Source organism: Vicugna pacos, chromosome 35 (assembly GCF_048564905.1).
Source record: "Vicugna pacos chromosome 35, VicPac4, whole genome shotgun sequence".
NCBI lineage: Eukaryota > Metazoa > Chordata > Mammalia > Artiodactyla > Camelidae > Vicugna > Vicugna pacos.
The window spans coordinates 33,308,446-33,333,453 of record NC_133021.1 but is presented as its reverse complement, the minus strand read 5'-3'; the positions used below and the strand labels follow the sequence as shown (position 1 = coordinate 33,333,453).

The 25,008-nt window shown below is 49.8% G+C and overlaps 1 long non-coding RNA gene across 1 annotated transcript; it reads left to right on the top strand.

Annotated features, from left to right (window-relative positions):
- Nucleotides 1-2,586: 2,586 nt before the first annotated feature.
- LOC140691485 (uncharacterized) lies at nt 2,587-5,196 on the top strand. Its single transcript, XR_012067140.1, has 2 exons — nt 2,587-2,762; nt 4,249-5,196. It is a non-coding gene; the product is annotated as an uncharacterized lncRNA (long non-coding RNA).
- The last annotated feature ends 19,812 nt before the right edge of the window (nt 5,197-25,008 follow it).

The following is a 25,008-nucleotide window of genomic DNA, read 5'->3' as shown; positions in this document are numbered from 1 at the left end:
CCGTCATTTCTGTGTCTTTACCTGTGGCCCAAGGCTGTTTGGTAAAAAGTACGCTCTAATACGAAGGTGCACGTGTCCCACAGGCAGGAGGAGAGAGCCCACCCCCGGGGAGCAGGGAGACGGAAAGCAGCGATTCGACGTGGAGTGAGAAGACAAAAAGCGATCCGTGTCACTCATACCTACTACCACGAGCGAAGCTAGGAAACACGCAACAACTTTAAATGTTTTTCTTCCTGCCGTAGTAAGTTGAGAGGGGAATGGCCCCTCCACCTGCTGACAGCCGTGTTCCGAGCAGAGGCTGTAACAGCAAATGCTTCGGGCCTCCCAGCTACTAGAATACGTGTACGTGGGGTTGTACTTTCATCAGCTTTCAGAGAACCTCAGGACTTGCCCACAGCTGTGGCTGGCTCCCTGTGTCTGACTGAGCAGCTGCAGGACTTAGACAGGAGAGTAGACTGGCCATTAGCTCACGCCTTGGACCAGAGAAGCTGTACTGTCCAGTCAGGACAGACTGACCTGGCTCTTCCTGGCACCCCAGACGTATGCTGGAAGACTGGGCCCGGGGACGCTTGGATATCTGAGAAGCAGCCCCAGGAGAGTGTGGCCAACTGTGGCCGTCCAGCGTGCGGTGGGGGCAGGGGGACATCTGCATCGTCTTGGCTGGGGCTGTGTGCAGGCTCTGAGTGCTAGGCCAGTGGGCCTGTGACCGGGCACGGGAACAGGTCCCCGAGTGATGCTAAGTTGGCTTGCCCAGAGATCGCAGACTGAGTGTGGCTCCCTGGGGGAGCCAGGAGCCCCGCTGCCTCCCACAGCTGTGCGCCAGGAAGTCTAGTTCGAGGCCTGATCTCAGAGTGCTACCTGGCCGTTTGAACTCCCTACCCTGAATTCCTCACCTGCAAGTAGGAGTGATAAGACTCACCACTCGGGCATGACTTTGACAATCAGCTGAGACACTGTGACATCAAAACCACAGAGAACTGAAAAACAGAGGGGACTTTAAACGTGGTACAACTCTTCCTTTGCTTGGAAGGAACAAACTGATTTGCTAACGGGAGAGGATGGCCAGAAAAACAGCACAGCGTAGTTTCCCATTCTCCTCTTTGAGAATTTACTCATATATGTATTTATTTTTTCCCATAATGATACACAGGAAATGCACTACGTTTTCCAAGTGCTAGCCAGATTCTATTTAAGTTTGCTAACACACTAAATCATGGACGGACAGAGGTCGCCAGAGGCTTCCCTGCTCTCGGTCAAAGTGAACACTGGATTACCAGGATGGCTGTTTTCCCTAAATGCGGTGGCATGTGGCCAACATCTTTTATGCTGTTTGATGACTTTTCACATGCCTAGTGACAACAATTTATTTTTTTCCTTTTTGGATGTGCTTTTCTCATAATAAAAACTCCCTCTAAAACTGGAGGCAAATTTTACTTCAGTGCGGAAATACATTCCAGCTTGAGAATGAATCAAAGCCACATTTTTTCCGTGGACTGGAAGTGCTGGGTCACTGAGCTTTTGTGTGTTTTCACAGATGTTCTCCTGTTGCCTGGACGTGAGCTGTCAAAAGTTAGACTTCACAGCCACGCATGTACAGGTGGAAGCTGGAAATCAGGGGCAGTGTTAAGGCCCCTGAAGTTTCCAGCTGCCTACATTTCTATTCTGAGTAATTCTGCCCACCCCAAAAGCAAATATTCAGAACGTATCTATGTTGAGTGGCCCTTCCCGATTCATGATAGAACTTTCAGGACAAAATGTACACACTGTTTCTGCCCCCTGTGCCCCGAGGGTGGGGACTTAAATAGTCACAGGTGGTGTCACTAACCTTTGGGTCCCTTCCTGGTGACTCACACACCTGCCTCAGCTCTGGCATAGTGGACAAGGTCAATTCTTAGTAGTACAACTTTTTAAAGACCTATGTTTCCACTACTGAGAAGTGTATGGCAGGAAGTGTCCATTTCCCCCACATCTTACAGATGAAAATAAATGATCTTTCTGTCTTAAACTCCCCCTAAAAAACCCAGAAGCGTGTAACCCTGAATGATGTGGTCCTGGCTTATGCCTTCTTTGCTGAATAAGCACATTAGAGTGAGTGTACAGGAAGCTCAGAAGTGCATGTTTTAAGAGAAATTTGTCCCAAAGCATTTCTGTAACCTTTCTGTCATTGGACGGTACATGTGGCCTGAGATAGAAACGGAAAAGACAAAAGAAATTAATGGAAAGGCCCTAAGACTGGGGTATGATGTTGCCAGCTACGGTACAGGGGCCGTAAAGGGATGTGGAGCCAGAACCAGGGTGAGCACTGTCCCCATCTGCCTGGGCTGAAGGTGGTCAGGAACCGTAGGCTCTCGGTGTGGACACCAGGAGCAGGCTCGGATGTGCAGGCCGCCGTTCACTCGACTCGAAGCCTTTGGGCAAACCAGCTTCTCAGAGCCTCAGCTGTCTCATCGTAAAGGGGATCATCATAACTGCTCCTGAGCTTTTAGGGAGTAGGGATGGCGTGTGCAAAGAGAATGTTCCAGAACGCGTGAGCCCTGTGACACACCAGCCTCCAGGCAATGCCTCCTACGCCCGGCCGCACTGGGAGCCAGCCCTGAGCACGCCTTCCCGGCCACGCGACGCCGGCCGGAGGGGCTGGGGGCCCTGCCACGCGCACCGCCGGCGGCCGGCCCGCTGCGTCCCGAGCGAGGCCTCTCCACGCTGCCACCAGCTGTGCCTCGGGCGTCCAGTACGACACGGGCTGCGCTCGTCACGGCCTTCAGGTGAGACGCAAAGACGGCTCCTGCCCTGCTCGTCTCCGCACCCCCTCAACGCAGTGGCCCCAGAGCGCTGCGCCCCGGGGGCCGTGCTGCCCGCGCTGAGCCCGGCAGCCTTCGGGGGCCGTGACAAGCCGGGCAGGCGCCGCCACAGCCCTCCGCGCCAGGGCTGCGTCTGGGCCGGCGGGTCGCGCGGGAGCGGGGACGGGGGCTTCCGCGCGGCGCCGCCGGGGGGCGCTCTGCCGGACTGGCTTGTGGGTCTCGAGGAGCCACGCTTGTCCCTCCGTGACTGCATAAAAAGAATGGAAGCCGACGCCGCGTTTCCTTTCCCGCGAGCCCCTCGTCCGGGCGCTCCCTGCCGTCGGCCGCGCCTCCGTGGACCGAGCGGTCTCGGCACGTGGCGCGCCCAGCCGCGCGGGCCTCCGTGGGAGAGCTCGGCGGTTCCAGCCCGGGGCCGCGGGCACCGCGGGGGGGGGGGCAGCGCCCCTGCCGGGCTCCCCGGGCTCCGCCCCCCCCCCCCCCCGCGCTGAGGCCCTTCCTGACACAAGCAGGAAGCCGCGCCCCCAAGGGAGACGGCAGGCGACCCCCACTGCGCCCTGCAGCCCGCTTACTCTGTCAGGTCGTTTAAATACTCAGATTTCCCAGGAGCCGCTGAAATTAAACGCAGTGAGGCGATTTCCTTCGCTTTCCAAATAAAAATAAGTTGGATAAATGCGTATGATTCTTTAATGAGAAAAGAAATAATTTACCACTCATTTCCCTCTGCTGATACTATCCCCGCATGTTTTTCACCAGCTTTTTAGGACCCCCTGTGGCCCCGGGCCGTGACCACAGAACACCCCTTTTTAAGGAGTATCGTTCAGGTATTAGAGGCAGAGCCTCAAGTGTCTGCCGGTGCCTCCCACTGATTCTGAAATGTCTCCCAGGTTTATAAACATTAATTAGATTAGTTTTGATTTCTACGAGTGACAGCGTCAACGAGAATGCTGGTTCATCTCGGGTTTGTACTTTAGGGAAAGATCTCTTGTGTTTATCGCCCCGCCCCCAACATAATCAAAAGCCCAGACAAATGAGCAAGGCAACAAAAAAGCGCCACGTTCTGCTCAAAGGCCCTTCAAAATACGTAATAATGACCCAGTTAACTCTGTCATCTATTTGACTATTTTCGTCCTGAGAGAACAAAATTGTGGAAGTGAACAAAAAAGGGACCTATGGAACCAGCACGGTGTGTCAGACGTACCACAGCCGTGGAAGTACACGCGCTTTATTTTCAGGCAGACTCCCTCAGGCACAGGTCATTAATTGTCACCACGAGCTAAGTGCCCCCCCCCCCCGCCAGCATTCTGTTGCACAAATTCCCAATATAGCAAAAAGCTGAAAGATCTGCACAGCGAACACGCCCAGAGTTTACAATTAACGTTTGTTCTCTCTGTTTTGTTCCCTATCTACCCATCTTATTCATTCCTCCGCCCCGACACCAATCCATGAGAAGCAGTTTCAACCAGTTGAATGGCCTAATTCTCTGCCCACAGAGGCTTGGAAGCAATGGGTCAGAATGAGTTTGGACAGGGAGAGTGTAAATAGCGGGTCCAATGGATCCCGGGCCACTGACGACCTTGAGATTCGATGTGGATGGACACACACTAGAGTGGCAGGTGGGAAGTGGAAAGAAAAGCTCAATCATCTTACCAGCTGGAGGCTCCCGTGGAGAAGACCGGGATTGCAAAGCGTCGTCCCACAGGCCACGTCCGCCCTGCAGCCAGGACAGCACTGCTAGCAAGGGTCTGCACCTGGACATGGCCTCAGGGCCTCCTCCACTCGGCACTCCAGGTGGGCTGCACCGAGGGTCCGAGTCACCAGGCACGCTGAAGCTTGCTCACACCTTCCCCACACACCTGAACTCCAAGGGCAGCTGCATCAGAGCCACGCGGGATCAACGTGCGTAACACTCCACTCGGTCACTAGTGAAACACGGAATCAGTAAGAACAGAGTCCCTGGTGCACTCAACACCCCCACTCCAGTTCCTGCAGAATCGGGAGTTCTCCACCCCTTTGCTTAAACACACACACACACACACACACAAAACAAAGAAGGAAAACTGAACTTTTGCATTATATCCGTCCCCTTTCTGAGAAGTTTCTACTGCCTGGGTTAGACCAGGGCAGTGAAAGGATGTTCTCAGTGGAGGCTTTGGTCTTACAGAGAAGAAGTGAACGATCAAGTTAAGGTTCAACTGATGGGACTCTGGTGTCTGGGTGGAGACAGGAGCACTGGAGGACCATGTGTGTATAGGGTGTCAGAGACAAAAAGGGGCAGGTGCAAAGGTTCCTGGGAGTCCAGGGTCAGGATGGGGTGAGTAACGAGGAGAAGGGAGAGCCACGCACGAATACACAGCCACGTTCTGTGTTCTTAGCTGGAATAAACATGATGTGGCTTCTATTGCTCGGTGTACAATTTGAAAGGCCTGAACAAAACGGCAAACGTCACCAAGCCCGATTCTGAATTGTGACGGTTTCTCAGCCTACTGGTTTCATACTCTTAACAGTAGGGCAGAGGGCGTGGAGTAACCTGAGAAATAAATCATGTGATTGGACAGAAAACAGGGGGAACTTTAATACATATTTCTTAAAGGGCTGCTAGGAGAATAAAAGTGATTTTTTTTAAAAGTCCTAGCAAAGTGGGAAATTTCATTCATACAGAAGATTCCTGGATATGGACCAGCTCATTCTCCAACCAAATCATAAATGAAGCATTGCTTAGCGCATATATGGAACAACATATTTTGTGATAGGTTGACTCTTTGAAGGAAGTGAAAAATACTGCTTTTAATTCATCTCAATTGTAATGAACTAAATTGATCTGCCTTTGAGGCCCGCAGGCAGTCTGACCCGCATGCCTGGTGGGGCCTGGAGCAGAAAGACAGCAGGTGTCTGGATTCTATGCACATAATCTACCTCCCTGCGTTGTTTGCTTAGCCAGGCCACTGGAAAGGAAGGTCATCCCTTCCTTCTCATTCTGAGACCCCTGAGGCCAATCAGGAATATCGCATTTCCTAGCAGTGGGCTGTAAGAAGAGGGCTGCCTTGTGAGGTTCAGAGGCTCCATGTGTCCCCAGCTGCATCCCCCAACAGTTGTGCTCCTGAGGCAGGAAGCCCCATAAAAAGACCGGCAGGACCTCGAGGCAGGGCCACTACTCTCCTGCCAGCACCACCCGGTTTCCTGGCCCAGAGGCTCTAGCTCACTTTTTGCCTCTGAAATGGCTTGCTTTTAGGAAAGTAGAAGTTACCCCTAAAATTCTATTGGTTTCCTGAGCTCTCTCCTGATTGGTTATTTCTCTCCCTCCTGATTGGTCCATTTCTACAAAGCTTGTTCCTAATTAGTCCACTTTCGTTACATCCATTTGCATATGACGTTGCAAAGTGTAAACTGGCAGCCTATAAAAGCCTGTGTAAACCCACAGTCGGGGTCCGGAGCTTGGAGTGTTAACTCCTCTGGGCTTGCTGGTGTAATGACCCTGAGTTCTCCAACTCTCCGAGTGCTGCTTGGTCTCTTGCCCGGATCCAGGTTGCTGTCACAACTGAGCTGTAGCACATTTTCCTGCAACACTCCCACTCCATTTATGGCACAGCAGAAACATCACATCTCAAGGAGCCCCAGGGAGCAGCGGAGCCCTGGGGACAGTGGCACATCGTGCGCTTCCACCTCCAGGTGGCATGGGGCCAGCACAGGGAGGCATGAGCACGTGGCGTTGCCCTCACTAATGAAATGACGAGGCAGTGAACAGGTAAAGACGCTTGTCTGAACAGCGGCAGAACACGGGCAGAGGCAGGCTCCGGTGAACTGGAGCCTGGACTCTAGAGGGGAGAGAAAGTGCAAAGAAAGGATCCAAGAGTGGAAAAGCCTTAACCCTTAACTTTTTGCCATGGTCTGAAATAGGAATATGGGCTGTGACCTTGAACGCGCGCTCTCAGGATGCCGCGCTCTGATCCTCCTTACGCTCCCAGCCTGGAGGAGCGAGCGCCGGTCGGCGGCAATGTTTTAGATGAAATCCTCTCCAGCCACTGCTTGAGAAACAGCTGATAACTGACCTCCCAGAATTACTTTCTGGCTTCAAGGACACCTGAGAGGGGCCGAATTGCTCTTTGCAGCACAGCAAGAACAAAACGATAAAGATACTGGCTTCGTGATCTGTCCCCCAAATTCATTTGGGGTGTGTATTCAGTACGTGTGTGTGTGTGTGTGCAGATAGATCTGTGATGTGCACCCTTCTTTGTAGGCCCAGTGTCTGAGGGATGCTCAGTGGCAAAGATTTGGTTGTTAAGAGAAAAACCCTTGGTGGTGCTTTTCTGAGCGTTGTTTCTCAGGCACACGACAAACTCGGACACTGACCAAAGAGAGTTCTTTTTGGTTGACTTGGTGTGTTGTAAGGTGGTGTTGGTTTTGCAGACTGTCCGCGCTCTGGAAGCGTCAGCTTAGCTGGGATGTCAGGGATTCCCAGCTGTCCCTCCAGAGCAGCACCCTCTCCGTGACTTGGCCTGACCTTTGATACTATGTCACCCAGCTGCCCCTTGCTGTGTGGACCCCTGCCCCCCACCTCTCCCAGCTCTCCAACTCCCCCTCCTCTCCGTGTGCTGCATACAGAGAGAGGGCCAAACACTTCGGTTTCTAATTTGTAACTTTGGCTTTGTGTACACAATCCAATCAATGCTGTGCAAAAACCACACTTAGAATTCTGTAGTACATCTGCCTTCTGCACAACAGAACACCGTATTCTAGCAAAGTCCATGGAACAACAAGATGTGTTTGGTTTTTTGTGGACTGGAGGAGTGATTATGACATCAAAACCTTTTCATCTTTCTCAAAAAGTCTGTTTTTCCCTCCTGCTGTGTTAACTACCCCCAGGGCAACGGCCAGGTCTGTCCTGTTCACTTTTGATCCCCAAGCACCCGCACGGTGCTAACATACGATCCATCCTCGGCCACTGTGGTTTTTCCCTAGAAACTGAAGTAGGGCTGGTTTACAGTATCACACGACTTTCAGGTTTGCAACAGTGGTCCAGGGGTCTTACAGATTATACTCCATGCAAAGCTACTGCAAAACAGTGGCTGTGTTCCCTGTGCAGGACGACCCATCCGTGTTGCTTCTGTATTTTACACGTGGTACTTTGTATCTCTTAATCCCCTCCCCCTGTCGCCGCTCCTCCCTGTCCTCTCCCCACCAGCCACCGCTAGTTTACCCTCTGTGTCTGTGAGACTTTCTCTTTTGCTGTATACGTTCATTTAATTTTTGATTCCACATATAAGTGATATCATATAGAACCTTTCTCTGTCTGACTTATTTCACTAAGCATAATGTTCTCTAGGTCCATCCTCGTTGCTGCAAATGGCATTATTTCATTATTTCATTCCTTTTTACGGCTGAGTTTTATATATATACACACATCCATACACACACTGCATCTCCTTTATCCAGTCATCTGTCGATAAACACAGATGGCTTCCATGTCTTGGCTACTGTAACTAATGCTGCTGTGGACACAGGGGTACATGCATCTTTTCAAATTAGTGCTTTCATTTTTTTCTGGGTAAATACCCAGGAGTGGAAACGCTGGATCACAAGGCAGCTCTAGTTTTAGTTCTTCAAGGAAACGCCGTACTGTTTTCCACAGTGGCTGCACCAGTTTACATTCCCACCAACAGTGCACAAGGGTTCCCTTTTCTCCACGTCCTCGCCAACGTGTTATCTGTGGTCTTTCTGATGATGGCCATTCTGACAACCACCGTGTTTGGAATGAACACCTGGCGGCACATCTCACAGGTCCTCTCCCTCCAGGTGGATTCCCTGATCAGCTCCTGGGCTTCCCGGCCCCTGAGAGGAGGCGCTGCTGGGAGCCCAGGATGCTGGAGGGGGAGGCCTTTTCCCGGGCTCGTCCGGGAATCGACCGGAGGCATCTCAGCAAAGGCCCGAGCCTCCAAAGTTGCAGTAACTTGTCAGGATACCTCTCCTCATTCTAAACAAATATTCACTTTTGCATCATTTCTTGGTATCCATCATTTTGCTTTCTTTTAAAGAAGAGAGTTCCAGGACCTGCAGAAGTTTTAGGCTCCACGAAACGTGGCTCAGCCCCACCTACAAGGTAAGGTGTGTTTTCCTGGGGAACTCTGCCTCGTGTCCTGTTCCTTCTCTCCCTGCGTCCTCCGCTCCTGCCACCTGCGCTGCCGGCAGTGACGCCTGGGAGCCCGGGACAGACCTCAGCGCCGTCTGCAGCAGGACAGGTGTGGAGAGCTCTTTTGCCAGCACCCTGGGACTCATCACGTGGTGAATTTTAATCCCCCTCCCAGCCCTACAGAACCCGTGAACATTTTAGGGAGTCTCCCCATTGGGCCCCATGTCCCACTCTGATTAGAAGCCTCAGAGGTGGATTTTTCTCGCCCCACCCTCCTTACCAGGGTATGAACACATGGCCTGTGCGTGCCAATCTCATGCTTGAAAGCTGGGTTTCTTTCTCTTCCTTCCTTCCTCCCTTCCTCCGTTTCTTCCTTTCATTTAAAGCCTCTAAATATGTTTCCAGATTAAGAGGACACGATTTATTATTCGAATGCATACTCAGGACTGCCATTTACTCCTGTTCCTCACTTAACGACTTAGATCCCACCTACTTTCAAGGAGGCTCTGAAGCATGCGGGCTACCCTATGAGCGCACGCATCTTCTGTGATCTCTTACGTTGCGTAATTGAGGAGGTTCTCCTCCACCAAAGCACACACTTCTACGTCCCAAGTCGCAGTACTGGAGAATGTTCTCGATTCCTCGTGCCTTCCAGGATCGTCTAGCAAGGGGCGGCAGGTGCGAGCCCCGGCCGCGTCCGCCCGCCCGTGAGGGCCCGGCGCGCGCTCTGGCCACCGTGGCACCTGGGGGGCATCCGAGGTGCCTGCGGCTCCCCGGATGCAGCGCCGGCACGGGGAGCTGGGGTCTGCAAAGGGGGCGGCTGACAGAGCAGGTTTCCTGCTCCTGCCCGGGCGACCCCGCGCCCCGGACGTCGGCCTCCTGCTGCCCCTCGCGGGGGAGGAGGGACGCCTGTGTGAGCCGCACCTCCCCCGGCCCGGGCTCCGCGGGTCGGGACCCGGCGGGGGGGTGGGGGTGGGGGCCGCGGCCAGGCCGCCTTCCCGCAGACCGTCCAGCCCCGCGCCGGCAACAGGGAGGACGCCCTGGCCGTGACTCACGCGGCCCCTCCCGGCCTCCCGTTTCCGTGGAAAACATCCCCCGGGGCTCCTGCAAGAGGATGACTCATGGCAGGGGGTATTTTTAGGAACCTGTTAACTTGCATTGAGCTCAGCGAGGCAGGATCCAATTCGAGAGGAGCTGTGCGCCGTTACACACAAGCTGTTTTGAATGTTGTAACCGGGCCACGGTCTCCGGGTCTGCGGGTTGAGTCCTCTTCTGGGGAAGCAGAAGGGAAAGCAGAAGGAGGCTGTTGCCACAACAGGGCATTTGAAAGGATGCTAAAGAAACCGACGCCAGGGGCAGGATTATATCTATCTTGACAGAATCACACCTGCTTGTTCCAAGCACATTTTGCAATACTCAGTGAAATTCCGCAGTCACTCCTGGGCATTTTGAGGATGACATTAAAATACAAGCGCTGGTCTCAGAGGCAGAGTCTAACAAGTTAGAATGCCCTGTTACACAAGACTGACTGGGGAAGGGCTCCTATATTTGTGCCTTGGGTTTCAAACCACTGGAAAGGAGTACAGGGGCCGGCGTGGGGGGTGCCTGTGGGAGGAGTGAATGTGCGGGACCCCTTCCCTGGAAGGCTGGGGATCTCCCGATGTGTGTGGGAGAGTCGTGTGTGCGCGTCTGTGTGTGTGCATCTGTAGGTATGCGAGCATGTTTTGCGAGTGTTCGTGTGACCCTGCTCGTGTGTGTTTTGTCTGTACACATGTGCATGTGTATCTGAGTGTCTGTGTGTTTGTTTATGTGTATGTGTGTGGGGTACCTGTATCTGCATTTGTGTGGATGTGTACTTATCTGTGTGTGCCTAGGTGTGTATTTGGTTGCGTGTATAGTGTGTATGTGTGTGGGGGACATGTCCTTGTGTGTGTGTGTGTGTGTGTTTGGGTGTGTATGTGTATGTGGCTTGGTTACTAAACACTCAGTCCAGCTGAGCACACGTCTGTCCACCCAGGAGCCAGTGGGTGAGTGAGTGAGTGGTTTGCGGTGTTTTCAGAGCTGAGACACAGAATTTTTGCTTTAGTGACTGGAAAAGGAAACATCTGCTATCAGATGCCAAGAGTGACGGTTCAGCATGCTGAGGCTTACTTTGGTGGCAAGAATTTCTCATCTTCCGGTAGTGATGCCAAAAATGCAAACGAAACCAACAGCAAAGCAAACATCAAAAAAAACCCTTCTAAAACTTGCGGCTGACCTGGAGCTCCTATTTCTTCCCCCGTTGCTGCTGTTCTCCTGCGCCCCCTCCCCAGCCCAGCATTCAGGTCACCTGCCTGAGCTGCTCTGCCTGCGTGACCGCGCCAGCCGCCCTCCCCGGGGCACGGGAGCCTGCGCCAGGGACCCTCCACCCGCCGGCCTGGGCTTCACCCACGCTCAGGGCCTCAGAACGGGCTTCTTCTCCAAGCAGGGCTGGGAGGGCCCGAGCACTCCCAGCGCCATTTCACAACCTTTCCCTCTCTCACCCTCAGCATTGTTAAAACAGATGGTGCCTTTCCACTCCAGCAGGGAGCTACGACAACCAATTTTAGAGAGTAAATTGGAAAGCTGATGTTTCTTTCTCAATAAGCAAAGGATGGCTGTTCTGGCTCAGCCAAGAGAGAAAAATCAGATCTCAAACCTCCCCCAGAATCCACACCACTAGAACGCAGTCCTCTGCTAGACAAGAAAGAAGGAGAACCTGACGTGGGATTCTGGTGCTGGAACTTTGACCACCGTTTTCTCCTTGTTTCACTGCGGGTGAAAGCAGAAACAGCACGTGGTCTCTTTGACGGTATTTTTGGCTTGGCCGAAAATGAGGAAGCATTAGATAATTCATGCAGAATCTTGTTTTGATGTAATTTCCAGTCATCTTTCCAGACTCAAAAATAGTTGGCAAACCTGGAGAAGCGGCTGAACTCTGGGGTAATAATTTTATTCAAATAGCCACTATTTAAGAACTACGAATTACTAAAATGAACTTTCTAAGCATAATTTTTATTAAATTATGGTCAAGGACTTCCATTTAGATGCAAATAGGATAAGTAAAAAAAGAGAATACTTTAAGAATATTTACCCTTTATTTTTCATAGGTGCAGTGTCTAAACGGCCTATATACTTAATGTGGTCGCTACCCCTTCTCCTCCAAATTCCCACCAACTCTCTGTTTCTGCAGGACACGCAGATATGTGTGGTGTTTTCCCCTTGTGGTGCCAGCAGGATGTCCAGGGCTTAATATTTGTACATTTTCCCAGTTGTTGTTGCTCAGCTCATGATTACAGGGAGAAAAAAAACAATGATGGCCCTGGCTACAGGGTTTTAGCCGTACTTTATACATAAAATACAGCAACAGTGTGATACGCTGATTTTGTACAGCGATGGAAACATTGGAAAGAAAATCTTTCCATGTCCTTGCGAGCGGTGGGTACTTTCAGTCAAGAATAACATGAAATTTATCAGCGGCTTCCGGTAGCCTTCCAGCTCGACAGTTCAAAACCTCTGCGCGCTTTTTCCCTCCATCACACAGTGATCAAGGGTAAGAACACACTTTGGTAGCTAGAGCATTCCGTAAGGGTAAAACAGGGCATCTGTGAATCCCAGAGCCCCAGACTCCAGTTTTCCCACCACTGTCTCCCTGGGCGCAGCGCTGCTCCCGGTAGAGCTCGTGGGCTTGAGAAGCACGCGGCGTGAATGGATGAGAACCGCTCTGCCCTTAGAAGCACGCGCCCCCATCTCCAGGGGTTCTTCTAGAGAAGTGAGGAGAGAAAGTCTAAAATCTGCCGTGTTGGTGACACCCACTCGTCACAACTTTGAACGCTTTGTGGTACAGGCTTCTATTCAAGTTTACTTTTCATGCACCAAAGTGGATTATGATACTTTGTAACTCACACTTTGTAATGATGTCCTGCTACAGTCCAAAAAAAGGAATACGATCTTGGTAGCATCTGCATTTTCTGTAAACTCGAACATCTCCTGATTTTTGCCTTTGTTTTGACTGAGAGTTTTGCTTTTTTTTTTTCCCCAGGTAGACTTCAAGTCCTTCGGTTGCCAGACATGACCTGTAGGCTTTCCAGGAAATGCCTCCTGTTTTGTTCAATGTCCCGTCATTATTCCATAAAAGTCTCATATCTTGGATCAGGCTGCTGTAACAACAACAAAAAAACATAGATTGGGAGCTTAAACAACAGTCGTTTATTTCTGACGTCCAAGATCCTGGTGCCAGCGGGCTTGGTACCTGGTAAGAGCCCTCTTCCTGTCTTCTGCCTCCTCACTGGGTTGTCATGTGGCAAAGAGAGAGCTTGGGCATCTCTTCCTTTTCTTATAAGGCCATTAATCTTATCACGACCTTACCTTACCCTAATTACGTCCCACGGGGCCCACCTCCAAGTACTGTCCCATTAGAGGCTAGGCTTCAGCATCCGGGTTTTGGGGACACAGGCATTCAGTCTGCAGCACCTCATCACATAGACCATAAAACATTAAATGTGTTCACTGGCTCTGAATTCCCTTGAAGAGAGGAGTCTCCCAGCTCTAGCATGAAACAAGGAAGCAGATAAATAGCAGATAAATAGCAAAATGCATTTCTATAAAAGAGCACACACTTCAGGCATAAACTTTGTGTTTAGTGTATTTAGTATACAAACTCTGGGTTTAGTATATTCCCTGACACTTCACTGGGTCTCAATAAATATATTTTTTTTAGTCAATAAATGAATATTGCTGAATCTCAGTGAAATTAATAGGATGTTATCTATAAAGTCCAATTAAGCTAACTAAATGATTTAACCTATGAATGGAGTTTAATGGATTTTTTCCCCAATACTAAAAAGTGTCTGTTGAAAAATGACAATGTTGTTTCAGCATAATTGATACTGAACAATTCCTGCTGACAGTAAGTGGTCATTAACTGCATCTACTTCTTGAAGTCGCTCCTTGCACAGAATCATAAGATTGTATCACCACACAAAGGAAAAAGCATATCTTCTTATTTCTTATATTTATAAGTGATATTGTCACAAGGTTGGGGAAGTTTTGAAAATGTGAGTAGGTTAACACGACTTTCTACACTCACAAGGAGTCTCCTTCGAAGGAGTTTAAGATGTGTGACCGATGTTTATTCCCTAGCTCACTTATTTTCATCAACACATTTTTTAATAGACACAACTGCTACTGGTGGGCTGGCGTTTCTAGTGCCAGAGGCCAGCTGTCTGTTCACCCATCTCCCATCTCCTCTTCTTCCCGGAGAACGGCAGGACCATGTCTCAGGCTTCCTTGTGGTCATGTGACAAATCAGCAGCCAGTCGAATGTGACCAGCGATGCACACCCCTTCTGTGCTCTCTGTCTTGAAAATGAAGCTCTTACGTGCACAACCCTCAAGGCCACCTCCCCCGTCACCCCCTCGATGGACACGGCCATGACAGTCTGCATGTGGGTGGAGCCGTAAGGTGTGAGGACCCAGGTCTCTGAATCACCACCTGGAGGAGAGCCAGAGCCGCCCACCCGCCCGCCAGCAGCACCCACTTCCGCGCAGCCCCCGGGAAGGGGCCAGGCCTCGCCACGCGGTGCGGCCCGTGGCTCTGCATGTAAGCTGCTTGCAGCCGCTAGCATTGCCCCAGCCGCTGCACTCTTTCCCCAAAGAGCTGTGTGGCTCGGACTCGACACATTTAAAAGTGACTTCAAACCTGCCGGCCAGGCAACAAGCGCGGTCATCTACACGGGCGGCTCGACCGCCGCCGGCCCGCTTGTTTGCGGTTTTAGCTCTGTTGGACTTGACGGTTGTGACCGAGAGGGCTGAGTTTTCTTACTATTTTCTCTTTTTTCTTTCTCTGCTTTAATCTTGTGAAATGTCGTGGGGCTGTTGTGCAGGCATCATATAAATTATCTCTGAATGTACATGCGTATGTCGACTTGCTCTACTGAACTGAACACCTCCCCTTCGTTCACTGTTCAGAGAGCTGTCTCCTGACCTGTGTCGCAGGGACAGCCCAGGAGCTCCCATCTGCACCCTCCTATTTCAGTGCCTGTGCACAGGCAGACGGAGAGGAAAGGAAGTTAAGTCAGGAGTGGGAGGTGCTTTCTTGGCTAGAAAACTGAGGCCAAGAGTGACTTAAACAAAGCCCCACCCAGGTGGCTGTTCCGGTCTCTGAGCCTGCTCACGTTTCTTGCCTGTGGAACAGGTGCACACGGTTTCAGAAGGAACAGCCCTGGGGAAGACGGACATGGTGATACTGGGGCTCTGACAAGTCTGTGTGTTTTCAGATTAGCCTCTACATGGTTTTTGCACAAATCATGATGATAGGAAAGAGCCACAAAGGTAAAAGCCTTGTCCACTCTTTGGCTGCTGGACTGCACTCTGCGTTACCGTTCTTCCGTGTCTCCACGTCTTTCTCAGCTGGCTAGAGCGCCTCTGCAGGAGCCGCGACTTCATGGGTCTTGGACTGTTTGAGGACTGGGTTTCTCTAAGTGTTTGCTGTGAAGATGAATGCATATCGGAGCAGAGAAGTCCGGGCAGACAAGAGTGAAGAGCACATGCCCTGTGACAGTGTCCCCTCCCCTCTCTACCAGGCAGGACAGAAGCCAACCGCCAGGACACCTGTGGGCCCTGCTCAGCCCGGGGCCTGCGGCAGAGAGACCCACACAGCAAGCCTGACTGACCGGCCTTCATCTCCCGCTAGTTCCTCGGTATGTTCGCCCTCATATAATGGACCCTGGAAACACAAAGTCCTTTTCCTTTGTCTTGCTGTGTTTCTGCAAGTGTGTTTTCTTTTGTTAAGATGCTCTATAAGCCCGGGTTCTAGCCGCCCCTTTGAGTTACCCACTCCCGAGTGTCCTGTGAGCATAAGCGCCACACGTGCTAGTGGGGCCGCACCTTTGGCTTGTTTTTCTCTTGTCCGTCTCGTGTGCAGGCCCCAGCCGGGGACCCCAGGTGGCCAGAGGGCCTACAGCATTCTGGGGGAGGTGCATCCTCTGCCAGTCACAGAAAACTGAGTAATTCGTTTTCTAATTCGTGGGGTTATGGAATTACCTGCTCCACTAGGCTCAGTAAGTGCGTACTCGGTGACAGGCACTGTGCGGACCCTGGCAGCAGCGCTGAACAAGACGGATGGGGCTCTGCCGTCATGGGGCCCTGACTGAGACCCAGAGATAAGGGGAAGCACAGGGCAAGCCCCGAAGCACAGCCGGCGTGACCTCAGCCTCCCAGCAGCCAGCTGCAGGGGCCTTGGGCATGTGTGGTGCAAATCTTGGTAGATACTCAGAGACATACGTGGTTCAGGCCAACAGGTGGGCACCAGACATCACAGCACCAAGACCCTGCTCCCCGCCAGGGCAGACAGGATATAGCAGGGAACCGCTTTTGTTTCCACTAGCCCTATTTCCCCTGTGTCCTGCTCCCCCATCACCCTCTTCACGCTCATCCCCGAATTCTCAGCCCCCAGTCACCTCTCCCCTTCCTTCTCTATTCTTTTCTCTTGCTGACTCTTTGGAGGGAGAAAATGTCTAGAACAAAAAGATAAAACCCTTTTATAAAAAACAGTCCAATTCTACTCTGGTTGCAGGAGCTCCCTGGCCACAGCCGAGTTTCCTGTCTCAGATCCGACGGTCCCTCCAGCGGGGCCTCCCATCCTCCAGGTCTCCTCTGTGCTGCCGACGGCCGAGGTCTCCCGTGGCACGACTCCCTCCCACCTGCTGTAGCGCCCGGCCCAGCTGCTCTCTGCCACTGCCCACGAGAGAGAGAAACCCCGCACTGCTGTCCACGGCTGGGGTTTCTAGGGGAAGGTGGGGAGAGCCCAAAAAAGAGATGACTCTCTAAATGAGAAACAGCTGCTCGAGAAACGTGGAAGAAATGCTTCCAGCGTCTAGTAAGGAGAATTTCACCAGCGTCCAACTGTATTCATTAAACCTCCCATCAACACTGCGGTATTTTTGGACTTACATCATGCACTCCAAGGAAAATATTTAATATATGGATAAATTTAGGAGCTGCTGTTGGAAACCAAAATAGCTGATCTGTTAGGTAATGGTTGTAGATATTAATAGAAAGTTCTCCGCTCTCAACGGCTGCTTCTGTAAACAGATCCCTCTCGGCTGCGGTACCAAAAGCGACCTCTAATTCCCTTCCGAGTCCTCTGCCCAGATCAGGTTTCACTTTGAAATCTCATTTGCTTTGTTATCTACATACTGACTCTTAACCGCCAAATTTAGTCACAGAGATTTCCAACAAAACGAGGGGGAAGCTGTGTAAGTGCTGGCAGGCCTCTGGCTTGCTCCTATGACTAAAACAAACTCCAGCCTGTGCTCGCAGCTCTCCCCTCCCCTCCTTCCATCCCCACCCCTCCCCTCCTTCCATCCCCACCCCTCCCTCAGCCGCTTCTCTTTTCTTTGGAAATTCATGTTTGTCCTGGATCGTCGCAGTTGCGCACAGTTCGCCCCCTCGGAAACCTGGAGGATCAGGAGCACCAGCCTGAGGCAATTCTTTGGGGTCTGGACAGCGTAGCATTCCTCCTGCTGCGCCATTTCTTCCAGCAGCTTTCACTGGAAACGACTGGAAATAACACCAACACCGTAGGTGATGGAGGAGCGCTTCACAGGTTCTGCGGGCAACGTGGGCCCACACCGTGTGCGTGTGTGCGTGTGCGCGTGTGTCTCCCGTGAAACAGCTTCGATCAAAGCCTCCTGCTCGGTGGGAGTCCCCAGGCCACACAGAGGAGGTCTGGGTTACCATAAACACCGAGCTGTCCAGGACAATGAAACGCCCTGGGAAATGGAACGAACATTTCAAATCTAAAACTGGTCATTTATTTAGAACCAAACTATATTGCCTGTGATTAGAATGGACTTGCAACTTGGAGGCTCAGCCCCAGCTCACACTGACAAAACATGGCAATCCAAACTACAGCGTGCCTGCCGGTAGCCGAGGCAGCTTTGCAGGGAGGTCTAAACGTTCATGGCCACTGAAACAGACCCTGGCTTTTCTCTTTGGGCAGAAACACAGTTGGCAGTGAGCAGCTCTGCGCTATGAATGGTGAGCTGACGTGTCTGCTCTGCGTCTTACTCGTGTCTGCTGCTCCGCAGGGCGATGCAGGCAGGAGCCGGGCAGAGGCGAGGCCGGCCCGCGGGGAGCTGCTACTCGGAGGGCGGACAGCCCCGCTGTGGCGCTCCGGGTGGGGGGGGAGGAACTGGGGCGCCGAGCAGTGACTGGGAGCCCCGGCTGGGAGCCCTGGCTCTCCTGCAAATTCCCGTTCCACCACTGACAGGATTCAGGTCTCTCAACCTGTGCTCCCACGTGGACCTCCTGCCAGCGTGGGAGTGAGTGTGGTGCTGCACGGAGGTGCCCACACCCTGTGCCCGGCACACCAGCGTTCGCCTGTGTCGGCAGTGTATTCTCGCTGTGCTGGCTGTCACACTTAGGAGGTCCCCATTCTGTGAACTGAACACCTTCCAGGCAAATTACAGCTTTAAATTCTCAATGACGTGCGCACCTTCTCTGTCTGAGGAGGTACCCTGTAGGTAGCAAGCACTCTGTCTGCTGTTGCGTTCCTGTCCCACCTGCAGGATACGTGATGGAAGACAATCCAAAATGAAGTGGTGTCTTGCCTCCATTTCCCAAGGAATGGAAAGGAAGGGATGACCCCAGTGAATAAAGGACAACTCGCATCTTGGGTTACACTAAAACCACTGCCTCAGGCTCTGTTTCTGGGCATCTCAAATTAAGGCAGTGGGCTTTGCCCTACTTTTGTTAATTCTCTGCACTATCCAATTTTTAAAGGAGCATGGATTTGAGGAACACCAGATGCTGTCACATTTAAAAGAGTTAGCAATTACAACAAAGATTTTTTGGAGCTTACTTAATGCTGGACACAGTTCTTAGGAACCATAAACTATTACTCTTGTGATGAGCTCTACAGAGAAGAAAATTAAGAACACGCTCTGTGGCCTCCGACTGCCGTGGTTCAGTCCTCGACACGTTGATCTGGGGAGGGTCTCCCCACAGCCAAGGAGGAAGGAACCAGTGTTACTCCCGTGCTGTGCACCAGGCCAGTGAGACAGTGAGTTGCGGTCATGTTCCCCATCGCTGGTGGAGAAGATGACACATGTAGGCTTCCCCTCTCTGTGCCATCTGAGAGTTAGCAGTGCCAGCTCTGTTAGCCCAGATGCCCAAGAATTCAGTCCATCTTATTAATCTGACGTGTATCTCACACTAGAACAAGCAGCCATTATTTCTGTGACTGTGTGTGTGCAAAGGGCCAACAGGAGGCCAAAGGGGTTTGCCTGCATTACCCCAGTTCATGAATTTTACTAGGCCAGTGATGTAGAAACACGAGGTTGTGGTCTGTGTTTTGATATAACTCTTCAAGCACAGTTTGACTGCATTTTGAGGGCATGGAACTTTCCTCTTCACTGGATTGGACTGTTAATTCCAGAATACTGTGCTTTTGGGACGGGAGGGGAGGTTGTAATCCATGAACAGGAAATTAGATGGGACGGGGCGCCTTAACTTGGAAACAGAGGAAACCCTGCTACTGCAATGAAAAGCAAACTGTAACGGAGAAGGCAGGTACAAGTGGACTGTGCGCCCGTCATCCGCTTCTGTCCTAGCCCAGAGGGAGAAACAGGGCAGCTTCTCACGATGTGGGTGACCAGCCTTTTGTGGGAACCGCACTGTGTCCTTGTCAGCGCCGGCCAAACGTGAGGTGCGTTGTATCCCGGTCTGTGTCTGAAAGCAGGAATCGTCTCAAGCCCGCTTGTCCCCACAGCGGCTGACTGCCCTCTGTGCAGTGCTCACGTGTCTCGGAGTTACCTGAGGCGCGTGTTCCCTCCGCCAGCAGCTCCTCACCACCAGCAACGCCTCCCGCTCGGTCTGGACCTCGCTTCCCGTTGATCTCGTCTCGTGGCCCCAAGCGCAGATTCCCCGGGCCCGCGCTTACCGCCGGTGCCCACTCCTCACACAGAGTGCCGCACTTCCGCAGCGCTTGTTATCTTTCGGGGCGCTTGGGGTGGTGCCCTTCCTGGCCCTGGAGGGGCCAGCGCGCATCTTGGTGACTCTCTTTCACGGGTTCCCATAGTTAGAAGTCAGCAAGAATGTACTTCTGATATATTTTAATGATAAGCGGTCACTGAAGTTACCAAAAGTCGGAAACAGTTTGAATAAACTTTTAGGCTGATCAAGTTACTCACACAGGACCAAATAATTCATTTATTTAACTTTGCTTTTTATGGTAAGAGACGAAATATAATTTAGAACTTGGAGCCCTTGGAGGAGGAGGCTCTTGGAGTCATGAGAGGCTTCAATGGTGGGTTTGGACAGTGAGCAGAATTAAGGCCCAGCAGGGACGAGGACTATTGAAAAAGTAGGGAAACCAAAAAAAAAAAAAAAAAAAAAAAAAAGGACAAAAGAGGCTCGGACAAGAGAGACTCTGGAGGGAAGACTTTGGAAGCGAGCAGCCCCATCTCAGCACGTGCCCTGCAGCTGTCTTTCTGGGCATCCCCTCCTTCTAATGCCAAGAAAGTCAGCAAGGCGGTGACCCCACGTCTTAGCAAGCTCACTATTACTGGCTTTCTTGATCCTAGAAGAACGCAGATGAGGCAGCACACACACACACAATTCTTTACAAGAATAAGATGCTCATAAAGTTTAAAAATCTCTGCAGTATATGTCATTTAGGGATGCTTTCCTAGGTGCGAGAAGCACAGACACAAATATAGGAAGGGTAAAAATACATAATTCCGCACAGCGGTTAGTGCTGAACGGCAGTGGGGCGTTAAAGGATCATGTGAAGCTGCTCAGTTTCATTTCTTAAGAAAGATGCACAGATGTAAAAACTCAGAGGGACAGAGAGAGAGGGAGAAGGTGGAAGCAAAGTAGGGCAAACTGTTGGTGACTTTTTCATCTCCGTGCGGGGTACATAGCATGTCTGATCCTGTTTTCTGCACTTTTTGGCATGTTTGGAATGTGTCACTAATTTAAAAAAACATGTGGAAGGTTTATATCAATACACTCCAGAATTCGTAAGTACTTTAGAGAAACTGTGAGGTCGTATTAGGTGTATGTGGAGAAACAAGTGCAGGAGAGTGTCTACAACAGTGTTGATGACACAGAACATGCCTTAAATCTAGAACAGAGTTCCTAGAGGATTCTGACCTAAGCTTAATGTGAAATAATAATCTGATCTTACAGCAGCTGACAAGATCTCGGAGTGTTCGTGTAACAGCTTCAACACATGCAATTGCCAGTGTCATTTCCACGGTACGTCTGGGAAAGGTTTACTCTTGGAAAATGGATAAGGGAAGAAATATGAAATCCATATGCATATAATGTGCAAATAACTTAAAACAATAACTATCTGCCTGCAAAAAATCATATTTAAGATTATTTAATAAAAGGTGCTACTGAGTTTTATTGAAAAGTGCTGAATTTATCATGATGGAAGGGTCACTGAGACTTTCTGAAAAAGTACTTAAAATATTAAAATATAAAATTTTAATATATAATATATTATATATTATAAATATATATAAAAATAATATAAAATATTAAAATATAAAATTTAATTTATAAAAATTAAAATGTAAAATACTAAAATAATATAGCAATAGATGTATATATAGTGTATGTGCACATGAAAGGGTGAGAATGGGGAGGAACGGAGAGGAGGGTGGAGAATGGGAGGGGAAGTGGCACACGAGGGGGAGGGGAGGGAGAGAGACTTACTTGGAAAAATAAATGTGCTAGATTATATTTTTAAAAACCCCTCTGAACTCATCGCATAGCTGGCAGGAAGTAGGACGTCTTCAGAAGCCCCTCAACGACGAGGCAGCACGGAGTCCAGGAGACGGGGGAGCCCTAGACCAGGGGAGGCTTGTGTCAGCATCACCAGACCCTGGCTGGGAGCAGGCACAGGGCGGGCATGGGCGGGGTGTCGACAGCCTGGGGCTTCACACCCCGTCCCCTCACTCCTGCTCCCCAGGGCCGTCATCTCCGTCAAAAGAACATGTGACTTTAATGTAAAATAGTCCGGGGTTAGAACTGTGTGCATTGTGCAGGCACCTGGGAGAAGTGACCAGCAGCCAGCAGCCTCTCCTGAGGAAGGTGCCCTAAAGCTCTGCGGAGAAATACAAAGTGTCAGACTCCAAGCATGAAAATATTTTAATTTTCCAACATAAATATATAAGAGAAATGAGTTTAGAAAGTATGGAAATATAGAAAAAATACAAAGTGTAAAAGGCTGCTAAGAGGGTAACACAGGCTTGAAAAAGGACCTGCAGAAATTCTACAAATAGAAAAATAATTGAGATTAGACACTGAATATAGTGACTGACTTTAAGACCAAGTACATGTGGAAATCTAAACAAACAAAAACTTAGTGAACTTAGTCAGTATATCTGGGAAAAAAAAAAGAATTCTCTGACTGTAGGCCCAAAAAATGGAAAAGGAGCAAGTATTTAAAAAAAAATAAAAAAGGCGGGGGCAGAAACGCACAGACAGGCCGCGAATGTCTAACATGCATCAACTTGGCCTTGAGAAGGAGCACGAAGAACAGGAGGAAGAGATGGGTTCAAAGAGACAACGGCAGGACACCTTGAAAACGTGATCTGGTGAGCCCAGCGAGCCCCCTGCCTGTAAATCTTGTAGGCAAACCACGCAGCACAAAGGCAGAGGGGATATTTTATGCAGCAGAATAAATAACATGAAAGACACGTTGCCCACAGAGGAACGGCAGTTACACGGGGTGAGGACTTCCCATCGGTTACAGCGGAGGCCAGAAGGTGGCGGGACGGTCTCTACAAAATGCTGAGGAAAAAGTAGCTGTCCACCTGGAATTTTCGGCTCAGTGGACACAAGAATGGGAACAAAATAAGTATGATTTCTCTCAAACAAAACCTGAGAGTTTATCACCCATGAACTCTCATTGTAGAAACGTTTAGCAGAAAGCAAACTGATTCCAGATGGACACTGTAAATACAGGAGGTGTGGTGAGCAAAGAAGTGAAGAATGTGTGTAAACAGTTGAAAAATGCATTGTGAGCCCCAAGGAGTAAATCAGTGTCTAATCTGTGACACTAGAATTCAACCAAGCTATTTGAAAACATCCTATGTGAGTTGAAAGAGCTGATTAGAGTTAAAGTAATTTAAGGTTCTTGAATGATTTGAGAGTGTGGTATTAATAGTGTTCAAATTTTGACTTCTTAAGTAAAATGCACATGTTAAAATTTCTGTGATAACCTTAAACAAAGAGATATTTGAATTTATAATATTTTAAGGGTAGAGAAAAAAGTAGGGATAAACTCCTCAGCCAATCGACACAATGGCTGCAAGAAGAAAAGCAAAAAGTAGGAAAAGCAGGAATGAGATGGTAGAAATCAGCCTGGATACACAGTGAACGCCGTAAACGGGAAAGAGCTAAGTTATCCAGTTAAAAGCAAAGGCTGTCAGGCTCCTTTAAAAACATCCAGCCACAGGCTCTTCGTAAAAGGCACACCTAAAATAAATGTAAAGATTTGCATCGTGCAAAACACAAAAAGCAATCCAGTTAGAGAGTGTTTATAAAAACATAAAAATGCAGACAATTAGCTACCCGAAGTCATTCTGACAAGTGCTGCCTCGGGAAGTAAAAGCATAGGTAACCCTGTATCGTTAAATAAATTAACTCAGAAATGCATAACATTTCCATTACAAAAGTAACACCTCAGAGAGCTTTGTGAAATCTACCAAACACACAGAAAATCGAATCCCTGTTACAGAGATCTTTCCTGAAAATATGAAGAGAGGAAATATTCCTAAAGTATTTTATAAGACAAACGATGCCTTACTGTCACAGCCAGAAAAATGCAGAGGGAGTGCAAGTTGGTGTCCAATCTCATAAGTACGACAAAAAACAACGTAGGATCACCCTCTGCACGTTTTTTTTTTTTAACATAAGAAAAATAATTAATGTAACTTAACCACAACAAGTGAACAGAAACAAGCCAAGTGACACCTTATTAATGCAGGGAAAGTACGTGATAACACTGAACAGTCACTCGGGATAAAAACATTAGCAAATCAAGACGAGAAGGGGGCCTCTTAAATCCAGTAGACGTTATTCACAAAAAACCCAAAACAACCCTCCTGCTTCATGGTGAAATGTAAATACTTCCTTACAGTCAGTCAGGTTGTCTGTGCCTAAAACAAGGGTGTTTGCTTTCCTGTGCACCGTTGTTCTGGACTTGGTAGTGACTGCAGTGTGATTAGAAATACGAGAATTACAGGGATTAAAAAAGAAGATCCACATATGCTATTGTTTACGAATTACATGGTAGTTTTGTCCCCAAACACAAGCGCAGAGTTGGCAGTAATAAGACACATCAGCAGTGTTTTAAGACACAGAAATAAACAACACAAAATGTCATCAACAAACAACACACAGTGAGATTTTTAAGGATACAGTTTTTTAGGAAAATCTAAATGTATTTGGTATCTAGAAGTGAATTGTTTTAAAAGATGTGTGACATAATTATGGAGAATACTGCACAATTATTTTTAATTCAAAAAATCCTTGGAAGTATCTAACACGTGGAGAGTTATGTCGCGATCTTATACAAATTCAATCCCATAAACATTTCAGTTCTCTCCAAACTGTCCCCTCGAGAGGACGTAATTCTACCAACATTCCAGCCACCGTTTCGTGCATTGTACAATCTGTGTGTTAATTTATATGAAAAAACAGAGGGCCAGAAATATCTAACACGTTTGTGAAGGAGGCCTAGGTGGGGGTGGCGGCAGGGAGTCTCCCTTCGGCAGGTTCTGAGAACTGGCCGAGGGCGGTACCGAGGGGGAGAGCTCAGGACCGGAGCCGCGCGCCACGGGGGAGCAGCGAGCAGGAGCCCGGCCGGGGCGGCCGAGGGCGCCTGGGGGAGCCTGCGCGGCCCGGCCACGCGCTCATCGCGGCTTGTGTAACGTGAGAGACACGACACATCTCCCTGACGCCATGTCAAAAAATATACTTTAGACGTCTTAAAGGTATGACCATGAAGGATGAATTTTTTAACTTTTAGAAAAAAAAATTCAAGCAG